Consider the following 23436-nt stretch of genomic DNA (forward strand, 5'->3'; position numbering starts at 1 on the left):
TGCACCATCTACGAGGCGATGGCTCTGTCTGCCATCCTCTACGCACTGCCGATCTGCAAACTCCAGGCGCCACAGTGGCGACTGATCGACCAGGACCACCGCCGAGTCATCCGCATGTGTCACGGAATGCCTCGTGGCTCTCGTGTGGCCGAGACCCTCGCGGAGGCTCGTGCGTGGCCTGCGTCGCTCACGGCGGACCTGCGCGTATTGTGCCACTTGCAGCGTCTCCACCGAGCGCCTGATGCAGGTCCCCTCCTCTCGCGGTTACGTGCTGTGCCAAACTCACGTGTCGGCCAACTTATCGACGTGTACGACGGTGTTGTGGCTGACGATCCCGCACGCCTTTCGCGCTGGCCACCCCCTCACCGTCGAGTGCCCCTTCGAGTGAACTTGCACCTGCCGGGCATTCGATCCAAACGCCACACCCCCCTCAGTGCCATTGCTCAGGAGGCCGCGGCGCGGATGTATGAGGACCTGGCCGGGAAGACGCAAGTGTTCACCGATGGGTCCGTCCTGCGGGATCGCTCAGCCGCGGCCGCCTGCACAGCCCCTCAGCTCAGCTCGGAACGACAGTGCCGCTTGCGATACTGTGCATCCTCAACAACAGCTGAGCTAGTCGGGCTCCAGCTGGCTGCAGACCTCCTGCGCAACTCGCCGGCCGTCTCTAGCGCAGCAATCTTCTGCGACTCGAAACCTGCCCTGCGCCAGCTCGCGAGGGAGGAACGAGGCCCCCTTCTTGCTCAGCGCGCCGCTCTCAGCCTGCTGGCCCTCCAGGAACGAGGCTGTCACGTGGTCCTTCAGTGGCTCCCTTCACACGTCGGCATCGCGGGCAACGAGGCTGCAGACGAGCTCGCAAAACGAGCACACTCCGCCGAGACATCGCTGAGAGATTACGCCAGCTCGTTCGACTCGGCACGCAACAACCTTCACCGAGAGCGGCTCCCCGCTGCTGGTCTGCGCCGCATTCGAGAGGAGTGACGTCGCAGACACAGTGGTGCCAGCGCGCGCGCAGCTATTCGCCTTCGCTGTGCAGTCGCCGTCTAACACTGCGCTGGGGCCGCTTGATAGCGCATATGACTGGCATTTGCAGGTGGGTAACGCCATAGAGAAGAAGAGCGCAAATGCTGCTCGGCGGCGCAGAAGAGCCGAAAGCTTATCTCATCGGATCCTGAAGTAGTTGCCTGGCAATTAGCGGTTACTGTGTTGGGGCCATAGAGAAGGCAGCTTGTTACTTCGCTGACCACAGAGCCGTCTTTGTGGCAATAGAGAAGCAACCTGACGTTGAGCAAAAATAAATGTGCATGTGCAACATAATACGTGTACCGTGTGTGTGTCATTGGAGCAGCAGTAAGCATTGCAATCAAGCTAATCCTAGACAATGTGGAAAGCTAAGAATAATCATCTGAACCTTTGCTAACGCTACGTATATGCTGGCATAGCCGAGCTAAGCAACTGCAATTTTTTTTGCTCGCGCCACTTTTCACCGCGGCTCCGCGCAACGAAAGATGTGCGCGCTTTGGTATTTTTTTGCTCTTTGTGCTGGCGCTATGCCGTGCTGTTGCGCCTATAACTGCAAAAACCAGCATACAAACGGTTACGCATTTTTTCTGATGCTGCAAGATAACCGTGATGGCGCGCGCAAGAAGCAGTGGCTGCACAACATCGGCCAAAAGAACTTTCTTTCGACAAAGAACCGTGTTCTTTGCGAGGTAAGGCGCCTGTCTTATCGCTCCTGTCAAAGCATTGCCGAATGCTGCATTTTAAATATTCTTCTGGCTACTCACGAACGTTCTTTCTTTTCTCGGCTATTGCGTTGCATAAAAATAGGGTTGTTCCCAATATGCTGAATATTCTACCGAGACTCCATCATTTCGCATGTCGGGAACTGTTGTTCAGCCTGAAATGCACAACTATGGAATGCGCTTTCCGCTGCGAGCAATTACGTGCAATGATCTCGATCGCGCTTGTCGTGATTTTTAGGATCGGCTTAACGCTAATGTTTGGGGAAAAAAACAAATGGACGAATGACCCTTACTGGCGTAGGTTTCGAGTGAGTGAGTGAGTGAGTGATTGAGTGAGTGAAACAACCGTATTCGGTCCACAATAGACGCGAGTAAACTCAACGTCACCTGGCTAGGCCCACTCGGGGACCATCAGGTTAAGCCTGACGGCCCTCGCGCGGGCCCTCTGGACGGCCAGGATTTCAGAGGTCTGGTCCTGGTCCTTAATAAGTTCCTCATTTCCTCTTGGGTGAAAGGAGGACTGGTAGAGGCACAGCCCCACATGACGTGCTCGAAGTCCGCATAACCACCACACAGGAGGCAGTCCAAGAAAATAAAAGAAAAAGAAGCACTGCGTAACACAAAAAAAAATTGTAGTGGCTTAGCTCCGCTATGCCAAGATATACGTAGTGTGAGCTAAGGTTCAGCTGATTATGCTTACCTCTCCTGGTTATCTAGAATTAGCTCGAATATCATGCTTATTGCTGCTTCGATGACACACACACGCATGGTGTACGCATTAGGTAGCGCATGTATATTTATTTTTTGCTCAACGTCACTTCTCTATTACCACAAAGAGGGCTTGGTGGTCAGTGTAGTAACACGCTGCCGTGTCTATGGCCCCCGCGCACGACGCAGCGCCGGCGTTGGAGCCATAGAGACGGCAGCGTCTCGTGCCCGATCCCAACACCGGCGCATTGGTCACTTCTCCTCGCGCATGCGCAGCACGGTTCTCGGACGTGCACGCAAAACTGCTCGAAGTCGGCCAGTGTAGCTAACTCTACAAAACAATAACATCATGCTAGCGAATGTGAGCCGTTATCTAGAAGGCCGCGGCCGAAATGACTTGTCTTTGTCACGCCTGCATTAACGCGCTGTTTGTTTGCCAATACGAAACTAGATTATCTCTTGCAACGGCATCAGACGGGCACTTTTCATCGCGATCAGAATCAATCCCAATCGCATTTCGAGATCGCGATCAACAATCATCGCTACTATACGGTACAAACTAATCCGGATGGAGTTTGGCGCAAACGTAAGTCAAATCGCAATCTGGGAGCCAGATGTCGATGAGTATATTGTCACGTGGTCGTGACGTCGACGAAGACAACAGTCAGTACGTCCGAGATGAAACTGTTTATTTGGCCGAACTTGTGGCCGAGAAACTGAGAACTAGAATTACAGCAATACACGCTGTACAATGATAGCGGCGAACAGGGCGTCGTCCGTCGATCAACTGACAAGTGGTGAAGCGCGTCGGCTTTTATACAGGCGCTATCGAACTTTCCAGCGATATCGCTGCTTGTTGCGCATGTTCTAGAATAAGCTCGGGCGTTCGCGTCTTGCGCGCAATCTTAACAAAACGATCTACTAATCTCGCGAAGCTTCTCGAACACTGAGGCGCGGTTCGCGCTGAGCGTTGCTAGCAGTCTTTGTGGGCGAAAACGGAATACAACAAAAGTGATAATAAGGAACGCACGCGGCAATGCCCCCCTCTGAAAAAGCATCGTCCCGATCCTTAAAACAGAACATGGGGGGGGGTATGGTCAATGCATGCAACAATAAATAACAATAAAAAAAGTACAATAAACAATAATCGCAAGCAAGAAAGTACAATAATAAGGAAAAGTACAGCCTTCAGATCACTAACGCGCGTAATATGGCTTGAGGCGCACGACATGGACGACTTCAGGTCGTGCACGGCGCCGCTGAGAGTTCGTAATGCCGCCAGGGACAACCTCGTAGTCGAGTGCGCCGAGGCGTCGAAGTACCCTGTACGGTCCGAAGTATCGTCGAAGAAGCTTCTCACTAAGTCCCCGTCGGCGTATTGGCGTCCATACCCACACACGGTCACCGGTTTGGTATTCCATGTGGCGTCGTCGAAGGTTGTAGCGGCGGCTGTCAGTCGTCTGCTGGTTCTTAATCCGCAGGCGGGCGAGCTGTCGTGCTTCTTCGGCGCGCTGTAGGTAGGTGGTCACGTCGATGTTTTCCTCGTCGGTCACGTTTGGTAACATGGCGTCGAGCGTCGTTGCCGGGCTCCGTCCGTAAACCAACTTGTATGGCGTCATCTGCGTCGTTTCCTGTACGGCCGTGTTGTACGCGAAGGTCACGTACGGAAGGATGGCATCCCACGTCTTGTGTTCGACGTCGACGTACATGGCTAGCATGTCGGCGATGGTCTTATTTAGACGCTCGGTGAGGCCGTTGGTCTGTGGGTGGTACGCGGTGGTCCGGCGGTGGCTTGTGTTGCTGTATTCCAAGATCGCCTGAGTTAGGTCAGCCGTAGACGCCGTACCTCTGTCGGTGATGAGAACCTGTGGGGCGCCGTGTCGAAGGACGATGCTCTCAACGAAGAACTTGGCTACCTCAGCGGCACTGCCTTTGGGCAGGGCTTTTGTTTCGGCGTAGCGGGTGAGGTAGTCGGTGGCCACGACGATCCATTTATTTCCGCAAGTTGACGTTGGGAACGGCCCCAGGAGGTCCATCCCGATCTGCTGGAATGGTCGCCGAGGAGGCTCGATCGGCTGAAGGAAGCCTGCTGGTCTGCCGTAGAGGTAGGGGCGAAACTTGGATGTAGCCCAGATGATCGCTAGGCACTCCTTTTCCGTTGTGGAATAGTTCGTTTCTGCCTTTGATAGCGACCGGCTAGCATAACTGATGACCCTTTCCTGCCCGGCAGTCTTCTGCACAAGGACGGCGCCGAGTCCTACGCTGCTTGCGTCGGTGTGGATTTCCGTATCGGCGTATTCATCGATATGCGCTAGTATCGGAGGCATCTGAAGGCGTCGTTTCAGTTCTTCAAATGCTTCGATTTGCGCCGTTTCCCACTTGAATGGCACGTCGGTCTTCGTGAGGTGAGTTAGCGGCTCGGCGATTCGTGAAAATTTCTTGACGAAGCGCCTGTAGTAGGCGCACAAGCCGAGAAAACAGCGCACGGATTTGGTGTCGCTGGGTGGCGGGAAGGCAGCGATGGCAGCTGTTTTCCGCGGGTCTGGGCGAACACCATCCCTGCTGATAACGTGACCCAAAAACAAGAGCTCCTCGTACGCGAAGCGGCACTTTTCAGGCTTCAAAGTGAGGCCGGAGGTCTTGATTGTTTCAAGTACAGCTTCAAGGCGCCGGAGGTGTTCGTCGAAGCTTGAGGCAAACACAACCACGTCGTCCAAGTACACGAGGCACGTCTGCCACTTCAAGCCAGCCAGCACTGTGTCCATAACACGTTGGAATGTCGCAGGTGCCGAACAAAGACCGAAGGGCATGACCTTAAACTCGAAGAGGCCGTCTGGTGTTATAAAGGCCGTCTTTTCTCGGTCCCTCTCGTCGACTTCGATTTGCCAGTAGCCGGTCTTGAGGTCCATCGACGAAAAGTACTTCGCGTTGTGGAGTCGATCCAGGGCGTCGTCTATCCGTGGAAGAGGGTACACGTCCTTCTTCGTGATTTTGTTCAGGCGACGATAATCGACGCAGAAACGTAGGGTTCCATCCTTCTTCCTCACTAACACTACGGGAGACGCCCACGGACTCTTGGACGGCTGGATGATGTCGTCGCGTAGCATTTCGTCGACTTGCTTCTTAACGGCGTCCCTTTCTCGCGTCGAAACCCGGTAGGGACTCTGACGGAGTGGTCGAGCATTTTCTTCCGTTATGATACGGTGTTTAGCAAGGGGCGTTTGCCGGACCCGTGATGACGACGAGAAACAGTCCTTGTATTTCTTCAGAAGGCATCGGAGCTGTTGGTGTTGGCGGGCGGGAAGGCTTGGGTTTACGTCGAAGGATGGCTCAGGCATTGCGGTTGTCGTTGTAGCTTCGTCAGAATCTGAAAAGGCAAACGCATCGCTGACAGCCAAGATTTCTTCGATGTATGCAATCGTCGTGCCCCTGCTCAGGTGTTTGTATTCTTGGCTGAAATTCGTTAGCATCACGCTTCCTTTCCCTTCATACAGCCGAGCAATGCCTCTTGCGACGCAAATGTCACGGTCTAGCAGCAAACCCTGATCGCTCTCGATGACACCTTCGATGCATTCAGCCGTTTCGGTGCCGACGGGAATTATGATGCTGGATCTAGGAGGAATGGTGACTTGATCCTCGAGCACGTTCAGGGCATGTTGACATGGGTTCGTATCCGGCGGTGTCGCTTTCTCCGACGATAGGGTTATCGACTTTGTGCTTAAGTCGATGACGGCGCCGTGGTCACTTAGGAAGTCCACTCCAAGTATCACATCCCTGGAGCAGTTTTGTAGGATTACAAAGCTCGCAGGATAAGTCCGGTTGTTGATAGTGACTCTCGCCGTGCAGACACCAATCGGCGTTATTAGATGGCCTCCAGCGGTCCGGATCTCGGGGCCTTCCCAAGCAGTCCTAATTTTCCTCAACTTTGCTGCGAACGGCCCACTGATGACGGAATAGTCGGCTCCAGTATCGACGAGAGCGGTGACGTTGTGGCCGTCGATCAGAACGTCGAGGTCGCTAGTCCGCCGTCTTGCGTTGCAGTTACGTCGCGGCGTCGGTCACGGCTACGTCGGTTTGCACCGCTGCTTCCGCGTTGCGTCGTCAGGTCTGCTTCCGGTCGCAAAGTTTCGTCTTCAGGACGTCGACGTCGTTCGGCGTGCGGCGGGGGCTCGGAACTTCGTCGTGGTGTCGTCGTCGACGGCGGAGGATCTTCAGCATTTCGTCGTTCAGCAACCGCACCTCCACCGGTTGCTGCCCTTAGTTTTCCGGATATGGGCTAGGCGACCGGCCCCGGTTTGGGCGAGTGTACTGCCGGCGGTGCGGTGACATGTAGCGGCCGGGCGACGGTGAGCGGGAAGGTCGTCGTTCTTGCCACTGTGTGCCTGTGAGGTAGTCGCCGATGTCGCGAGGCCGTTCGCCTGGCTGCGGGCACGGCGCGTTGACGGGGAATCCGCCTAGCCCCATCTGACGGTACTGGCAGCGGCGGTACGTGTGGCCGGCCTCCCCGCAGTGGTAGCAGAGCGGGCGGTTGTCAGGGGCGCGCCAAACGTCGGTCTTCCTTGGTGCGTAGCGCGGGGCATAGCGCTGGGCGACAGGAGGACGGTAGGGTGTCGGTGGTGGTGGCGGCGGCGGCGTCTGGCGGCGTAACTGCTGCGGCGACGTGGCGTCTTGACGTGGACGAGGAGCGGGGGCGTTGCGTCGGGCTGCGGCAGCGTAGCTCATTCCTTGTGGCTCAGGCTGCGCTGGTTCAGGTGCTCCCAGAAATTGCTGGATTTCCTGGCGTACGACGTCGGCGATCGGGTCCACTTGAGGCTGGGAGGAGGGGAACAATTTACGCAGCTCCTCCCGCACGATAGTTCTGATGGTGTCACGCAGGTCATCAGATTGTAGCGCGTGAACCTCCCCGAAGGTCGTCGTAGGAATGCTGCGGTTGTACTGTCTCGTACGCATTTCCAGCGTCTTCTCGATCGCCGTTGCTTCCGTGAGGAATTCTTGGACGGTCTTGGGTGGGTTACGCATCAGTCCAGCGAAGAGTTCTTGCTTGACCCCTCGCATGAGGAAGCGGACTTTCTTTTCCTCGAGCATGTCGGGGTCAGCGTGGCGGAAAAGTCGGTTCATTTCTTCCGTGAAGATGGTCACGTTTTCGTTCGGATGTTGCGCCCGTGTCTCCAACAAGGCCGCGTCCCTTTCTTTTCGGATGACGCTCGTGAACGTCGCCAAAAAATTGCCGCGAAAGAGGTCCCAAGTACGGAGTGAGGACTCCCGATTCTCGTACCAGGTCCTTGCTGCGTCTTCCAAGTAAAAGTACACGTGGCGCATGTTGTCGTCGGGGGTCCAGTTGTTAAATGTCGAGACCCTTTCGAAAGTCTCGAGCCAGGTGTCCGGGTCTTCGAATGACGACCCGCGGAAGGTTGGCGGCTCCTTGGGCTGCCGGAGTAGGATCGGCGCAGGCTGCACGGGGTCGGTCATCGTCGCTGCGGTGGGTGTTGGGACCTTGGGCTGCCTGGTTTGTTCGGGAAGGAGCCCGTGCTCTGGCTGCAGTCCCTTCTGCCTGCGGCTTGTTCGACGATCCGGGTTTTCTTTGCTGTCGTCCTCCTCGCGGCTTGGGCTTGGGTCAGCGCTTCGCGGGGGCGTCCGGATCATGGAAGAAGCTGCACCTCCACCAGATGTCACGTGTTCGTGACGTCGACGAAGACAACAGTCAGTACGTCCGAGATGAAACTGTTTATTTGGCCGAAGTTGTGGCCGAGAAACTGAGAACTAGAATTACAGCAATACACGCTGTACAATGATAGCGGCGAACAGGGCGTCGTCCGTCGATCAACTGACAAGTGGTGAAGCGCGTCGGCTTTTATACAGGCGCTATCGAACTTTCCAGCGATATCGCTGCTTGTTGCGCATGTTCTAGAATAAGCTCGGGCGTTCGCGTCTTGCGCGCAATCTTAACAAAACGATCTACTAATCTCGCGAAGCTTTTCGAACACTGAGGCGCGGTTCGCGCTGAGCGTTGCTGGCAGTCTTTGTGGGCGAAAACGGAATACAACAAAAGTGATAATAAGGAACGCACGCGGCAATATCGCGAGGGCTTCGATCCCGATCGAACCCGATCGCTATTAAACTGACCGTGTAGGAACACCTGATACGGAGCGAGCCTAATCCGGGTAGGCCCTGATCGCGATCAAAAGTGCCCGCATGACACCGGTATTTATTGTGGCGTTGTCAGCTATATGACGACTCACCTGATGAGTGCCGATGCTTAACGTAATGGAACTGAAGCTGCTCCTATTAAGCTGTACACTTTGAATAGACCTTCAAAAACAGCGCTTGTTTGCGCCACGGGATACCACGTCAATCAATGATCACTGCATGTGGACTGTTATTTTCTAAGTGCTTTTCGGCCTGTGTCCGACTGTAGAGCTCATAATATTAGTGGCTTGACATTGAATGTGCAGCCAATCTGAATTACACGAATATCCGCTTGAAATATTCTTTGCAGAAATTGGCTCGGCTCAAAAGAAAACGTGCTACCTCTCCTGCACTGCCACTTTCGCGAAAATAGAGCCGCTGTTTGCAAAGAACAAGCTGATAGTGCGAGCTATCATCTTCCGTCCACCGTTTGTCGCAGTGAAACTTCTGTGCCATTGTAAAACGGTGTATATTTGTGCAGCGGTACACTGTTACCACTTTTCTGTTTTCTTCACATGTGAAGAAAACAACTCTTTCGAAACATTACTGCTTGTGCACTAGTAATGAACACGTGCTGAATATCATACGATGCACTTTTTGGCTACCTATCAGCCAACGAGTTGCGCCTGCATGAAAATAAAATATACTGGTGATATTGCACTCCGATTCTGGCTCTGAAGATTTTTTTTTGCCTAATAAAAATCACAATTGCAACTATGCTGCTACATATTGTAACGGAATTTTCGTGTGAACTATCATAATAGTTCACTAGAGGCGTTTACGTAATAAAGGTACGAAATGTCTCCTCTCACAGGTAAACCGAGCGTTATAGTTTTTTTGACACCAACGTCAAAATACTATTCTGAAAAATATTTTACGGCACTTCTGTTACCGTGGTAGATGAGTTACTGTTGGCTCCACTTGATCTTACTAACACTGTGCAAGCGTCTTGTTCATTTTAGAGACCACCGCGCAAATCTACTTTCACGTCAACATAACTCATGCATGGATAATATATTATCCACAAAGCCATTACAAGATGCGACACTGCCAGTACGTGTGTTGCACATGCGCGCGCAGGAAAGATACAAAAATCCAGAGACAGGCGTACACGACGTAAGCTAAAGTATACCAGATGCAAATTTAAAGCATGTTATCATGTGGCAGAAAAAAATGTTTGCATGATGGAACGCTCCATAGGCTTCCAAAGCAATGTTGAGCGGCGACACTGCTCTTTTCGCAACTGGGGGTATCCACGGCTACAACACTGCCGTCCCCGCTCCCGCGCATGCGCAGAGCTCTCGGATTGCATCTGCGGTGCGTCACAATGTAGCACGTTTCACTTTCGTGTTATACCGACTCCTATGACGGAGAGATCACCCATGCTTTTTTTTTTCACGTTGCATCAAATCGAAGCTCAGTGACCGTGTTTTGTTCGTCGGGCACTGAATGAAAACGTTTGCGGCAATGCTTCGGACCGAACAAGGCAATCCGACACTTCGGCACACTGTGATGTATACATCTTTGTGAACGGGATCATTAAGCAGTGTTTGAATAGCCGGGCATGCACTGAGCCTGCTTAATGCTCCCGTTCGCAAATATGTATACATCACAGTGTGCGGAAGTGTCGGATTGCCTTGCTTGGCCAGAACTTTAATTTATGCTATGTGCGCTAGCGAACTCTGCGACCTGGCTTCCCAGTTTAACTGTTAATTTTTTCATTACGTGTCATTTGCCGCCCTTCCGCTCTGCTTAAAACAATAATGCAACTCTTTCTATAAGGTAGAAATTCGGCCGTTCACGTTATAATAATTCTAACACCCACCACGGTGGTCTAGAGAATATTGTGCTCGACTGCTTACCAGATGGTCGCCAGAATGAATCCCGGCCATGGCGGTCGCGTTTCAATGGAGGCGAAATACCAGAGGACCGTGTATTTACATTCAGGTGCATGTTAAAGAATATCAGAGGGTCATAATTTCCACCGCCTACTATGACGGCGTTCTCATAAACATATGGTGGTTCCCGGGACGTAACACGCGAACAATTATTGCTATAATTTCATCCTCAGAGAGCGTATCTTATTGCCTGAAACATACGACTCAGCTTGAAAATCGGGTCAACGTGGCTATTTATGTATCAATAGTTCATGGAATGTTATCGTTCATTTGATAGTGGAATAATGTTTCGTAATGAGGTTGCAGGCACGGCACGTACATTGGTGCACATAATGAAAAGTAGGCGAGCACGCGAAATTGAGCAGGCAGGTAAATGACGGATAAAGAAGAAATAGCCAACGCGTTTCAACCTCCAGCCGAACTCGTACTAATGTCATTTTGGTCGCCTGTGAATCACAGCGCTATGACACGTAGTACGCGCTAATGAGACGCAGCCTGTGCCATAAGAAAACATCCATCATAAAAATTTACCTTGTGCCATGATAATCTTTTGATATCTTGTACGAGGGACAATGTATACCACAGTCCAATAGACGACGCCCTTGAGACGTTTTGGCATGTTGTTCCTACCAACGGCGTAATGCTACAAAAATTGACGTCATAGTCAGTGTGATTTTCCGCCTTGTTCGGGTTTCAAACAACATGGTATTGATGCCGTCAGTAATCATTCGTACTTTTTATATTTAGTAATTGGAAAGTGAAATAATGTAATTTGTCAACTGATTTGTTGCGCACTTCTGTTTTTATTATTTGTTACCAACGGAATAAGTGGGGTCGTCCATGAATGTAACCCTTGTGTCAGCCTTCTTCAAATCCATGCCAACAATGCCGATTAATTGAAAAAGAAGCCGCATGGACAGCGTTTAATGAATAAACCTGTTAGCGGTTAATCTGTAACTGTTTATTAGAGCCAATCCGCTATCCCTCGGCCAGAACGTTACTTCACTGCACATCGTCGGTCTCCTACTGCCTTTGGCGTGGTCGGGCGCTTGCCCGCCATCTAGGTAATCGCCTGCTAATGTTCACAGTTCCAACGCTTGCTTTCCGAACAACCACGTACACGCCTTCGCTCATGGCGTAACATATATTTCATTTTTTGGCCAACGTTCTCAGGCTAGAGCGGGGTCGCACAATGAGTCAAATAACGCTGGCGCATTACAGTAGAGACGATTTAGATTGCTACATTCTAGCTCACTATACTAGTACTATCATGTGCTGTGGAAGACGATTAATAACCTAACCTAACCTAACCTACCCTTAAAGCACAGTTACATCAGTCACCGAAGGCCGTCATCAGTTTGGAAAAAATGGTTCACGATTTATAGTACAATATGTACTGCACTATGGGAGTCCACTAAGCCGTCCCGAATGTAAAAGAGCACAATCAGTCTCGTGGTCGCACTCAGCAGTACTGACCGCCAATGGAGCCAAAGACTAACCTGCACACCTGGGCTAAGTCATCGTGTAAAGCCTGCGTGCTCTATCTGGTTATATTTAGGAGTTATGCTGCCACTTTAAGTAGCCTTACTGAAAACCTGCAGAATAGAAAGCACTGATGAAAGAATGTTACCGGTCGTCTTTATCTATTAAACAAACGACTGCAAGATAACGAAACGCCTGGGAGGGTGTGGTTAAGTGCCTCCTAAAAGTTATTTACCAAGCCATGGGCAGGTTCAACCAGAAGAAGTACGTGCATTATTTATTTAATGATTTAATAAATAATTATATGGTAACATTTATTGTGTGTAGAGGCACGCTGGCCGAAACGTATGTACCGCGCTTTCAAGTAACACGTCCAGATCACTCAAGTCACAAATATGCTGACTTAGCCTTGCGGTTCGCATGCGGCATGTCTGGTAAGTGTTGCTACGTCTCTATATAATTCCTCTCACAAACTGCTTTCAGCGCTGTAGAGGCTACGGGGCCAATTCGCCAATATGAATACAGGAAACTCTTCGCGATGTGTTCACCGACGCAGCATCCTCTGCTCCGCGTTCTCATAGCGCCGGCGCTCACGCGTGGGGCCAGTAAAGCGGGCACACGGCAGCAACCAACGCTCTTAGCGTCGGGTAGCAACGGCAGCACTGGCAAAAAACAACGTGGATGCATCGCTCGATGCTGGTCAATTCTGCCTTCAATTTGCGAAGTCGCCCTCGTGCGCTGTGTGGCCAACAAGTTCTAAACCAGCGCTTGTGTTTGCGTTATATTTGCATCCTGACGCTTCGACAGCGATGTATTCGTGACAATTTTGCACTCTTTCCAAGATTCAGTCTCAAGTTATCGGGGAGAAGGCTTAGCAGACATGGCTGAACAAGCAGCTTATCTCAGTAATAGGCACACACAACACGCATGCCACTTTGTTCTCAGCAAGAGACGACACTAAGCGATAGCCGCTTCCACCGTTTAGTTATTGCTGTCTAGGCAGTGGGCAAGTATCAAAGGCGACGTCTGATCGAAGCGGGCGGTCGCGCCTGCATATGCGCTGCCATGTTGTTTCACCACCGCAGTGACCGGCGATTACGGATACAATAGTTCAAGGTATATGACGGACATATCGTGATTGTGAATGTGATTAGCTTATCACGTATCGCTGTGACGTAGAACGTGCCGAAGAAACGTGGTTTTCTTAACTTTGCGAATTGCATTGATATTAAAATAGAACTACATTGGTGCTGCACAACCATGTGGCTTGCTCACACCTCGTACTTTACATCCTTCTACAGCCAGCTTGTGGGATACAATGTGGTAGAGTTGTCAAAAAGGCGGGTCCTCTCACCGTATGGAGCGCCCTTGGCAACACTGTAGCCTACATTTAGCCGACACAAGCCAGCATTGCTTGTCACTTATACTACTCTATCATTGATAGTATGGTTACTTCTAGCAGCCGCTTTAGCCCTGCACTGCTTCTGAGGTAATGTAGCACTGTCATACACAACGTAAGAATCCATGAGCCCCTACAGACAGCAGCGCGTTTCCATGCAGACGCAGGCGTTTTTCTGCTTGATAAATTAGCCTTGAATGTTTACACAAAGAGAAAGAAAAAAAATATGATGAAACGATAGGAGCCGGAAAAACATTCTTGGGACTGCAATATTCATATAGAGACGAATGACAAGCGAAGCTGTATCGGCGATTCTATTGGCATTTCTGCTACAGACACCTCTCCGCTCGTTCCTCCGGTGAGAACGACTGCAGACGGTGGCGTTCTTCCTCAGACTCAAGGTCTTGGATGCGTCATTGTCAGTAGGGCGACACCTTACGAAGGACGGATACGGAAAGGAGAAAAAACAAAAGCTTGTCATTTCTGTATCCGCCCTTCGTCAAGTCTCCCGCTGCCCACAATGATTGATCATTACCGACAAGCCCGATCAAATTGTTTGTGAGGGTCTTTGGCACCACACTCCTCCTTTTGGACGGTTGCGATTGCGCTGTCTGTATTCGTGATGTTGCTGGCTACGCTTTTCCGCCTGTTCGCCCGAAGTGATCGCGCTGCACCGCCACGGCATTTTCGGTTTTTCGCAGTGTTCTTCATCATACCGCAGCACTGCCACCACACTATGCCAAAGCACTGCCACAATCTTTCTCCTTCTACCCTATGTGTTATCGTTCCCATAGCCGTCAAGCCCAATACGGGCGCTAGCCATCCTCTCCATTCCTCCCTTGCATGGGCTACCGCCAAAGATATTCGCTTTAAAATTTTTGCAGAATCTCCTTAGCGATCTAAGCGATGTTTAAGCGTACAGCTTTATTGTAGTTTGGGTAGTCCATCGAAAGCTGTTTCCGGATGGCATCAGCATGATATCCTTCATCTCCTCATCAGCATGGTGTCCACAGCAGGCGCATTCCGCGACCACGCGAACGCGAGTATGACTAAAATTTGCGGGTACCTCATGCATTCGCCTAGACCACTTGAATGTGAAAGCCATCTTTTAACACGAACGTGTTTTATTCGGGGTCCAGCAAGACTTTCCGTCCGGAAATACGCCCCATTCAGCGCGTTTCCAACACACCGCGAAGTGGCGGCTTTAGCCGAAGCCTCGCTCGTAGCATGCATTCATATCGAACAACAGTCCTCCGACACTCGCCATGGCTGTCGCACCGCGTTCCCCGCTCGCCCTGGAGGGAAGACACGACGGGCGAACCGTTTCTCTTCGCGTTTGCCGACGCTTTGAACAAGTGCATATATCGGGTATCAGGGTTTATTATGTGCTTGTTCATGCCATCTTTAGACTGGATACACCATATGTGGTGCCCACGTATGTGTTAAAATCTTCAGCTACAGCAAGGGTTAAATCATGATTATGGGCGTTAGTCTTCGGTACGGAGATGTGCCACTAGGCGTCACCGTGGGTGCGTCCACACCAAGCGGTGGTATATCAGCCAAACGACAGTATACATTGTACATACTCTCATAACCAATTTACTATAAACAATCTACTTCTGTGACGAGACGTTTCACTTTCGTGTTATTCCGATTCCTATGACGGAGGGATCAGCAAACTTTTTCTTCTCAGTCGATGTATTGATCCTCCCCCGCCCCCCGTGCGAAAGCTCCCTGCACTCAACTGGTATTGCACTGCCTCCGTGATCGGCCCACCTTTGATCAAGCGACGATGTCATGTGATGATCCCATTGCGTTACATGACGTTTTGTGGCGTCATTGCGCCGTCATGATGACGCCATACATTTTGTTAAGCTGTGAAATCAAGGCGACGTCACGTGGTGATGTTTTGCATCATTCGTGTTGGTGCCGCCCACGCAGACGCCGACGGTCAATTTCCGCGCTTTATGAGGCATCTAAGGCTTTCGTCTACAAATCTTTCGAAATATATAGGTTTTCCTGATGAGTGCAATCCTTGATGTCGGCTTCTATTATGCGTTTAAAAGCGCCCTCTCGGAGAAGATGCAATCACTTCAATGTCGATTGATTGTGACAACTTTCCATCTGTCCGTCTACCCCTCGTTTACGTAAGACAATCATAGTTATAATGAAAGTGCTGCATAACACAAAATAAATATTCCTGGCGTTGATTAGATCGTACCCCGACTTTGAAACTAATCTGTGAACTCAGTGAGTGCCCCTTCATAGTGAAATTGCTGTCAAACTCGGGACCGGAGTTCTGTTATTTTATATCTTTAAATGAGTATTTTTGAAAAAATATACTCCCTTATTCAACTATTTTTTTACGCAAAAATATTTTATGCCAGGGTCCACCACGGCTCCACTGACGCATTTCCGTCACGGATATGACGTTGTAAAATATAAAGACTAACACATGGCAAAGAAAAAACTTGGAGAAAAAGTTCCGTCACCGGGATCGGCAGCGCGAAACGACTCCGCCACAGACGGCACGTTCTTCGTCATACTATCGGCGTGCTTTTATATACACCGTTTGCCGGTGGCGGTACTCAAAGATCGGGGTACATCAGAGTGTATTTGTTATTACTAGTGATATGGCGCGGAGGGCTCGAAGGGCGTACTTTCGTCGCCCCACGCGTTGAGGTGAGCGTGCGCCTCTACAGGACGTGGTCGCTCGTGCGCACGGGCTTATCTTGTACGTCTTGCGCCCTCACCGCAAGTTTGCGTTGAAGTTACACAGAGCACGAAGGTCACTTCGCTCACACGCGCGATGAACCAACGCGTTGTATCGTAGACAGAACGCGCTGGCACGCGCTAGCGCGTTCAGGCCTGTGTAAGGGGCTGGGTAAGATGCTCTGGTCTCTCCTCCTTATACTCTCTCAGCAATCACTTGATGGCGTCGGGGAACGAAATTCTGCAGACGCGCGATGAACCCGCATGGCGTGCTCCGGCGTGCTCCAACAACAGTTCGGCACGAGTAACAGCAACAGCAGCTACAGTGAGTTCATGGTGTGCTGCACTTGCAAGGACGCGTTAACATCGGGCCAGGTGCCCGTGATGAACAAAACCTTAAGTCGGCCCATGCGCTGCTTCGCATCCTCGCATGATTCTGTTTAGTGGGATATGGTGAAATTTATTCTTCACTTGGACCAGAGCCATGATTTCCATTCCGTAACAAGCTGCTGTGGGTTGCAGATTTTGGTGACGGCCGCGGCGGCAGCATAATCCGCGACAAACCAGGCGCTGGCGAGTGTACATAAATATTAGATAAAAAAGTATAGGCTATAGTACTTGGCTCAAACTTAGTCTGTTACCGTTCTTTGCAGAAGAGGAGCATCGAACAATGCCTGCAGAGCTTTTGCGTTTGGAAAGCTCAGCGCCTATGGTTGCTTTCTTTTATAGCATGTACCCGCTTTTCATTCGATACCTTGACTCCATTTGCACGTCGTAGGGGCGACCATGGTTCATAGTGTAGTAAAAACGCGTAACATAAAAATATCGAACCAGTGAAGGCATAAATGTAAATATAGTCCAGCCAGCTACACTTCGCGAACACTGTCGAAACAGCGAAGCTTACGCCCGGCCTTCATCAGGCTATCTCACCTCGAAGTATTCGGTTCGTTGGCTCTTAGCCTCGCCCTCTCTTGTGCGAATATCGGGGTTGGCTCGGTGACGACATGCCCGTTCTCGCGTCAGCTCTCACTGACGCTCACGTCGGGCGGCTGCTTCACGAGAAATTTTCGCCATCTTGAAAGCGCAAACTCCAGAAGACTGCCACTGACACTCTATTTTACACTCCACTCCGCCTCCCCGTCGCCCCATCTCGGCGATGGTTCACCCCTCGGCTCCCTCGCCTCTCACAGAACAGCCTCAACTTCGCCGCACTGCAAGGCCACGTGGTCACAGCTACCACGAACCCGGACATAAAACTCAGAACAGCTTAGCTGTTCAAGGGATAACAATGCCTGGCTTTCACCTTTTTGTGTAACACAAGTGTAACACCAGCCGAATAGTAAGCGAAGGATGACATCATTGACAGAAATACGACACCGGCGAGCGTGCAGAAATATGGCCTTCGAAGGCACAGAGTTTCTTCATAATACAGGAGGGGGAAACCTGGCGCTAGTGTCTATGGGAGCTGCAACGAATAGCGCAAGCATGGGAATGATTGGCAGTACATAGATTTGCCTATGCTTCGTTCTCGCAGCTGTATGTGGGTTTTAACAGCTGAGCTGTTTATTCTTGGGAAACCTCCTATTCGCCTCGATGTATATCATCGTCATGAACGGCTGCTGCTTTATCTGGCATCTCGCGTCGCCTAGCACCTGGCATGGAGTTTCCCAATATTCCCTAGAGTGAACTGTGGCGCTGCGATCGTTCAGCCACCATGAGAATGATGGGTAGTACACGTATTTGCCTAATTTTCATGCTTGCGGCTTCGAACGCACTTGTGGCATTGTTTGCTTTTGTGTTTTGGCGTTTGTTTCGGATAAAAGAATGGATCGTTGTGAACTGGGTGACCAGAATTGAATCGATCAGCCTAAAAGGTTAAGGTGGTGAAGTGAAACTGCTTAACGTTTCTTGAACATCGTGTTGCAACAAATCCAATGCAGGTCCCACGGAGCCCGAAGAACGAAGTTTTGACAAATCCGTGTACTAGCCATGATTCCCATGCTGACTGAAGCGCCATGCGTTGCAGCTCCCATAGCAACTAGCCCCAGAGTTCCCTGTAGTGTATTTATAGGAAACTCTATCGCCCCTGGCATAACTGCAACTAAGGCACGCAACGCGATACGGCCGCCGCGCGCACTCTTCGTCGTCTTGTGCTTCGCTCCCCGAGTATGTGCACCCGCAGCGTGCTTTATCGCTGCGCCGATTGGTCCTTAGTGGCATGCTATACCTCGAATGGGCGAAAGAACGAGCACAAAGAGAGATAGTGAAAAAAGATAGAGAGAAAGGAAGGGAAGAAAGATAAAAAGATACAACTAGAGAGAAACATATAGATAGAGAGAGAATGAGATAGAAGCTAGTGACACAATAATGATATAGACAACAAGAAAGAGAGAAAGACAGAAAAACAAAGAAATAGGGAGAAAGAAATGGAGATAGAGAGAAATCAAACGATAAAAAGAACGAGGAAGCGAAAATATATAGTGAGAGAAAGAAAGGGAAGAGAGCAAAAGATAGCAAGAGGGAGAAAGCGAGAAAGAAATAGAAACACAGACAAAATGAGCGATAAAAGCAGAGAGAAAGATAGAAAGAGAGAGAAAGAGGGGAAGAAAGACTTAAGGCAGCTTCCCGCTAGTGGTGGCACGCCTCTAGGAAGTGCGCAGCTGGGAGGCCTGCCTTGTTTCTCTCCATTTCTCACTCTCTTTCTTCCATTATTTTTTCTCATTTTCTTTTGCCCTCTGTTGGTTATATATATACATATAATTTGTCTGTGTTTATTTCTCTCTCTCTATCTGTTTCTCTGTATTTCTCTCTTTCTTCCTCTGTCTATCTCTCTATTTTTTCCCTCTTTCTGTCTTTTTCTATATCTTTCTCTTTCTATTTCTTTCTCTGCCTTTATATATTTTTCTTTCTTTCTTCCCTTTCCTTCACTCTATTTCCTTTTTCTCTCTCTTTCAATTGCTTTGTTTCTCTCTCTCTCTTTACTCGCTCTCTCACCCATCAGGGATATTGCGTACGACGCCGGACAAACGGGTGCACGTGTGCTGGGAGCGAAGCTGAAGATTACGAAGAGAGGGCGTGCCGGTTCATGACGACGGTTTTCTATAGGCTCTGCACGCCGTAACGAAAAGTTTCACAGCTCCGCTGTCAAAAAGTGAAAAATAAGGAGAAACAAGGAAGGCTGCCCAGATCCACTGTTGGTTCCACCCTTGCGCCACAAGTGCAAGCTGCGCATTTTTTTTTTTTGCTTCACAAAGTGATAATTTTTTCATTCTGGCAGGCTTTGCAGCGCGCGAGAATAGGACAAAAAAGGACAGAGTAGACAGAAAGGGCGCTATTGCATTTCAGCTCGGCCCATTCAAAATTGGTAAAACGGACGGAGCATCGCCAACCTTTGTCTTGGTAACGCCTTAAAAAAGTCCTGCCCCAACACTGAACACCACAGTTTCGTTCTACAAGTAGAGCGTTTGACAAAAGCCCGATATTCTGCGCACGTACTGGTTTCTGTGGCAGAAAAGCTGGTGAATGTCGTGCAGCGCGGCTACGAGCCTGGAAAGCGAAACAGAGTCGAAAAGAGCCGGCCTCTCGTACTACCGCATGTGCACGATGTATCGCACAGGTTAAAAAAGATTGGCCAGGCAGCTAGCCTGGTTTTTTTTCGGCGCCGAAAAAATTGCAGACTATGCAAGCAGGTTAACACTCCTCGCGCATACTCTGCCCCTTGCAATGTAGCGCACAGGTCACGCTACGTCCCATGCGCAGTGAGAGTCGTCTATTCCATCCCATTTACGTGTGGAAAGGCTTAAGTCGGCCAAACCGGCAGGTGCGTAAACGACCGCCAGCGAAAGCAGCGAAATGATGTAGTACATAATGTGATACAAGGGCACCGTGGCATCCATTGCCGGGACAGCGGTTGCACTCCCCTCTTCGATCGGTGCGCGATAAAGGCAAGGCACAGGGATCAGTTAACCCGCGAGATCATCGAAGCAGAAATAATTCACTCACTATGTGAAAACTGCGTAAGCTCCCCATGAGTTGCATTATAACAGTTAGAACGTGAATACTTGGCCGGGCCTTAAGGCAATGGTGGATCTGTTCCACGTGTTTTGATTACAGTCACTTTGATTAGGCTAGTATGTTTGCTGTTTATCTTCCTTTTCCGCATATAAGTTTTGCCACTTTGCGATATAAAGTCAGTTGGACAGCGCTCTTCCTGTGTTCGGGCGCTGCATAACCTGCCAGTATGATTACGAACCAACTAGCCCAAGCCTCAATACTTATATGATAATTTTTATGACACAATAAAATATATTTTCATAATAACGACGTGCACAGAGACCCATTGCATTTATAAGTGTAAAAAGATATGAGCACACAGATTTTTGCAATACTCTTGCTACAGTTCCATTGTAGCCTTGTTGCTGATGTCCAGATTGAGAAGCCATTTCTGGAGGCGAACAAGGAAATGTGAACACTGTGTTGCGTACAATGAGCCTAGATTCGAGATCCGTTTAACTATATTACTTCTTTTCGAGCGCGTAAAAAGTGAACATATATTTCCAGTAACGAGTCTTTGCTCGCCATACAACTACAACGTTTTGTAGTCGCAGGAATCAATCACAATAAAAGCATATACTGTATTGCATGCTAAATAACGTACGTTATGATGTACAATGCTAGGGCTCACGAAAAACCTAGCCTCACGATGAACTTGCCGAAGCGATGCGTTAATCGTGTAAATATTTCTTGGCCACCCATAAAGTGGTTACCAACCAGCCCATGCCTTCTTGCTCTATTGTTTATTTATGTAGAATGCACGGAAAATAACTGACTTACCGACAAACTTCTTCATCTGTTACTTGTGACTACAGTTATTATGTGCTGAAATAAAGCAATTGCTAAAACAATTCTTTCTCTCTGGCACGCCAGTAAATTTAAAAAAATAAGCGGCGTGGTCTCATACAGTGTCGTCTGCTGCACCGCGACTTCACACGCGCGCTTCTGCATTGAACAAGTTGCACCGCAGCTAGGAGGGTGCAGAAGAATGGCAATCCAGTGATGCACCTCTCCTGCACGTTTTGTTACGAATGTTCGGTACCTAGTGAACTGTTCATGAGCATCGAACGGAACCCGTGCAGCAGCCACCTGCGGACGCTTTCTTGCTAAATGAAGTTCACGCAGCGCAGCAGAAGTCCAGTCGTCTAATTTGACCACCCTGACCCTTTTAGGCTGACCAATTTTTTGGCTGACCAATCAGCCATTTTTTTTACCCGAAACACAATACAAAACACAAGAAATTACAGGCTTCCTTGTGCATTCACCTAAGACGACTCGAAGGCAAGAGCCATTTTCGTTTTCTTCTAAGTCGATGTAATAGGGAGCCTACATCAACGGCCAGTCGTGTAGGCTACCTATATGTATTTATCCTGCCTCGCTAGCCTCCGACAACCTTCGTGCGCCGAACGTGGTTTCGTTCTGCCACCAGGATCTGAGGCACCGCACCTGGCTTTGCACTGCCTCCGTGATCAGCCCACCTTTGACCAAGCTACGATGTCATGTGATGACCGTATAGGCTTATGCCACAGGAGCGTAGGAACGAGACGGCTCAGCCAGAATCAACGCCAGCAGGGAACACGAGCCGTGGCTTCACGTGCCACTGCGAAGCGCCGTCTTTATCTTCTTTTTTTGAGATCGCGCACTCTCCGGTTTTGTTCGCCGCCCCAAGCTGGGTGCTGCAGCGGCATTGTGTGGCGTTACTCCACATGACGTCGCGCCAGAATTTGTGACGTCATGATGACGTTATATGGGGATGTCATCGCACGATGATGCTTTTTTCCACCACTCGTCCCCGATGCCGGTGGTCAAATTCCGTGTTTAGTGAGGCATATAGCGCTTTCGCCTTAATAAACACAGCCACAAGCGCGTTCGAAGCCGCAAGCATGAAGACTAGGCAAATATCATCATTCCCACAGTGGCTCAACAACCGCAGCGCCAGAGTTCCCTCTAGTAAATATTGTAGGAAACTCTAAGCTCGAACGTGCGTCACATACGTGCGTATTTGTATGCGATATTTTTGAATAATTGATGCTGTCTCCATCGTGGTCTTGGCGGTGATCAGGCGTTTCTGACATGAAAATATTGTCTTTCATCGAGGTCACTTGTCATTTCACGTTGCCACATTTCATTGTTGCATTTATCTGTGCAATGCATAACCGTGGTTGTTGCCTGTAGCAGCGGAAGCGTTGCGCTGCTACGTTTCGATTCCCGGCAGGGGGGAAAGAAAAACTTAGGAGGGAGTGTTGCGCACTAGAGTACAAAGAAAGAAAAAAAGATCACCGATGAATCCGATACTGCCGAATTAAAATTGTGGGCGCAGCTGTTTAGGCGTTTTGATTGTGTGATGAGCTGATGCGTGACTGCCTCGCTAAACGGGAGCCCTCGAAAGGCAGCGTGTCGGCCCGTTCCACAGCAGCCGGCGCAGAGATGCGTCCGTTCATGGTGCACTTTATTAGATGCGAAGCATGTTATAGCGGAGTTCAAACCGGTGGTGGTGGTGTGCGGCGTGACCACCATCTGCGCACGCGCATACCCACTCCACACACCTCATCTCCACTTCCCCTCTCCATTTCCCCTCTCCCATTTCCCCTCTCCACTTTCCCTCTTACCTCCCTCTCTCAACATCTCCTCCCCCGTTTCCCCTCTCCACGACCCCTCTCCACTTCCCCTCTCCAATTTTCCTCTGAAACTGAGGCTAGACATGCCGAAATGCTCTCCTGCGCAACGCCGCGATGAGCACCAGAGCAAGCGCGTCCCCTCCCCCTCTCTCTCCTCTCCTACGTTGCCGCCATCTCGCGCGCCTTTCGACCGCGTTCCCCGCTCGCCCTGTGAGAATTAACGGCCAGGTTAGAGGGAAGACAAGACGCGCGTAGCGTTCCTCTTTTCGTTCCACGACGCGAGGTCGGTAGCATGCCCAACGAACGCCAACGGAACGCAATCATGCAAGTGCTCCGGCTTCGCATCGCCTCATGGTCCCCTTTAGCGGGAAATGGTGTAATGTTTCTATATATGGTATCGGTGGACGCCCTCGAAGCAAACCTTAGTGATTAGGTCATCGGGGAGCGCTGGACGGCGCGCATTACTGTGGCGCCGGGAGTGGCCGCCGCAGAACCTGTTGTCTCGCCACAGTCGTTCCCTCCTCATCACGCTGTCCTCGCTATCGCCGTCTCTCATCCTCCACTGAACCCCGCGTTACCTCTCTTCCGTCCTCGTTCGCTGCGCCAGTTATGACGACACCGACGCCGCTCAACGCAGG

Source organism: Rhipicephalus sanguineus, chromosome 9 (assembly GCF_013339695.2).
Source record: "Rhipicephalus sanguineus isolate Rsan-2018 chromosome 9, BIME_Rsan_1.4, whole genome shotgun sequence".
NCBI classification, from domain to species: domain Eukaryota; kingdom Metazoa; phylum Arthropoda; class Arachnida; order Ixodida; family Ixodidae; genus Rhipicephalus; species Rhipicephalus sanguineus.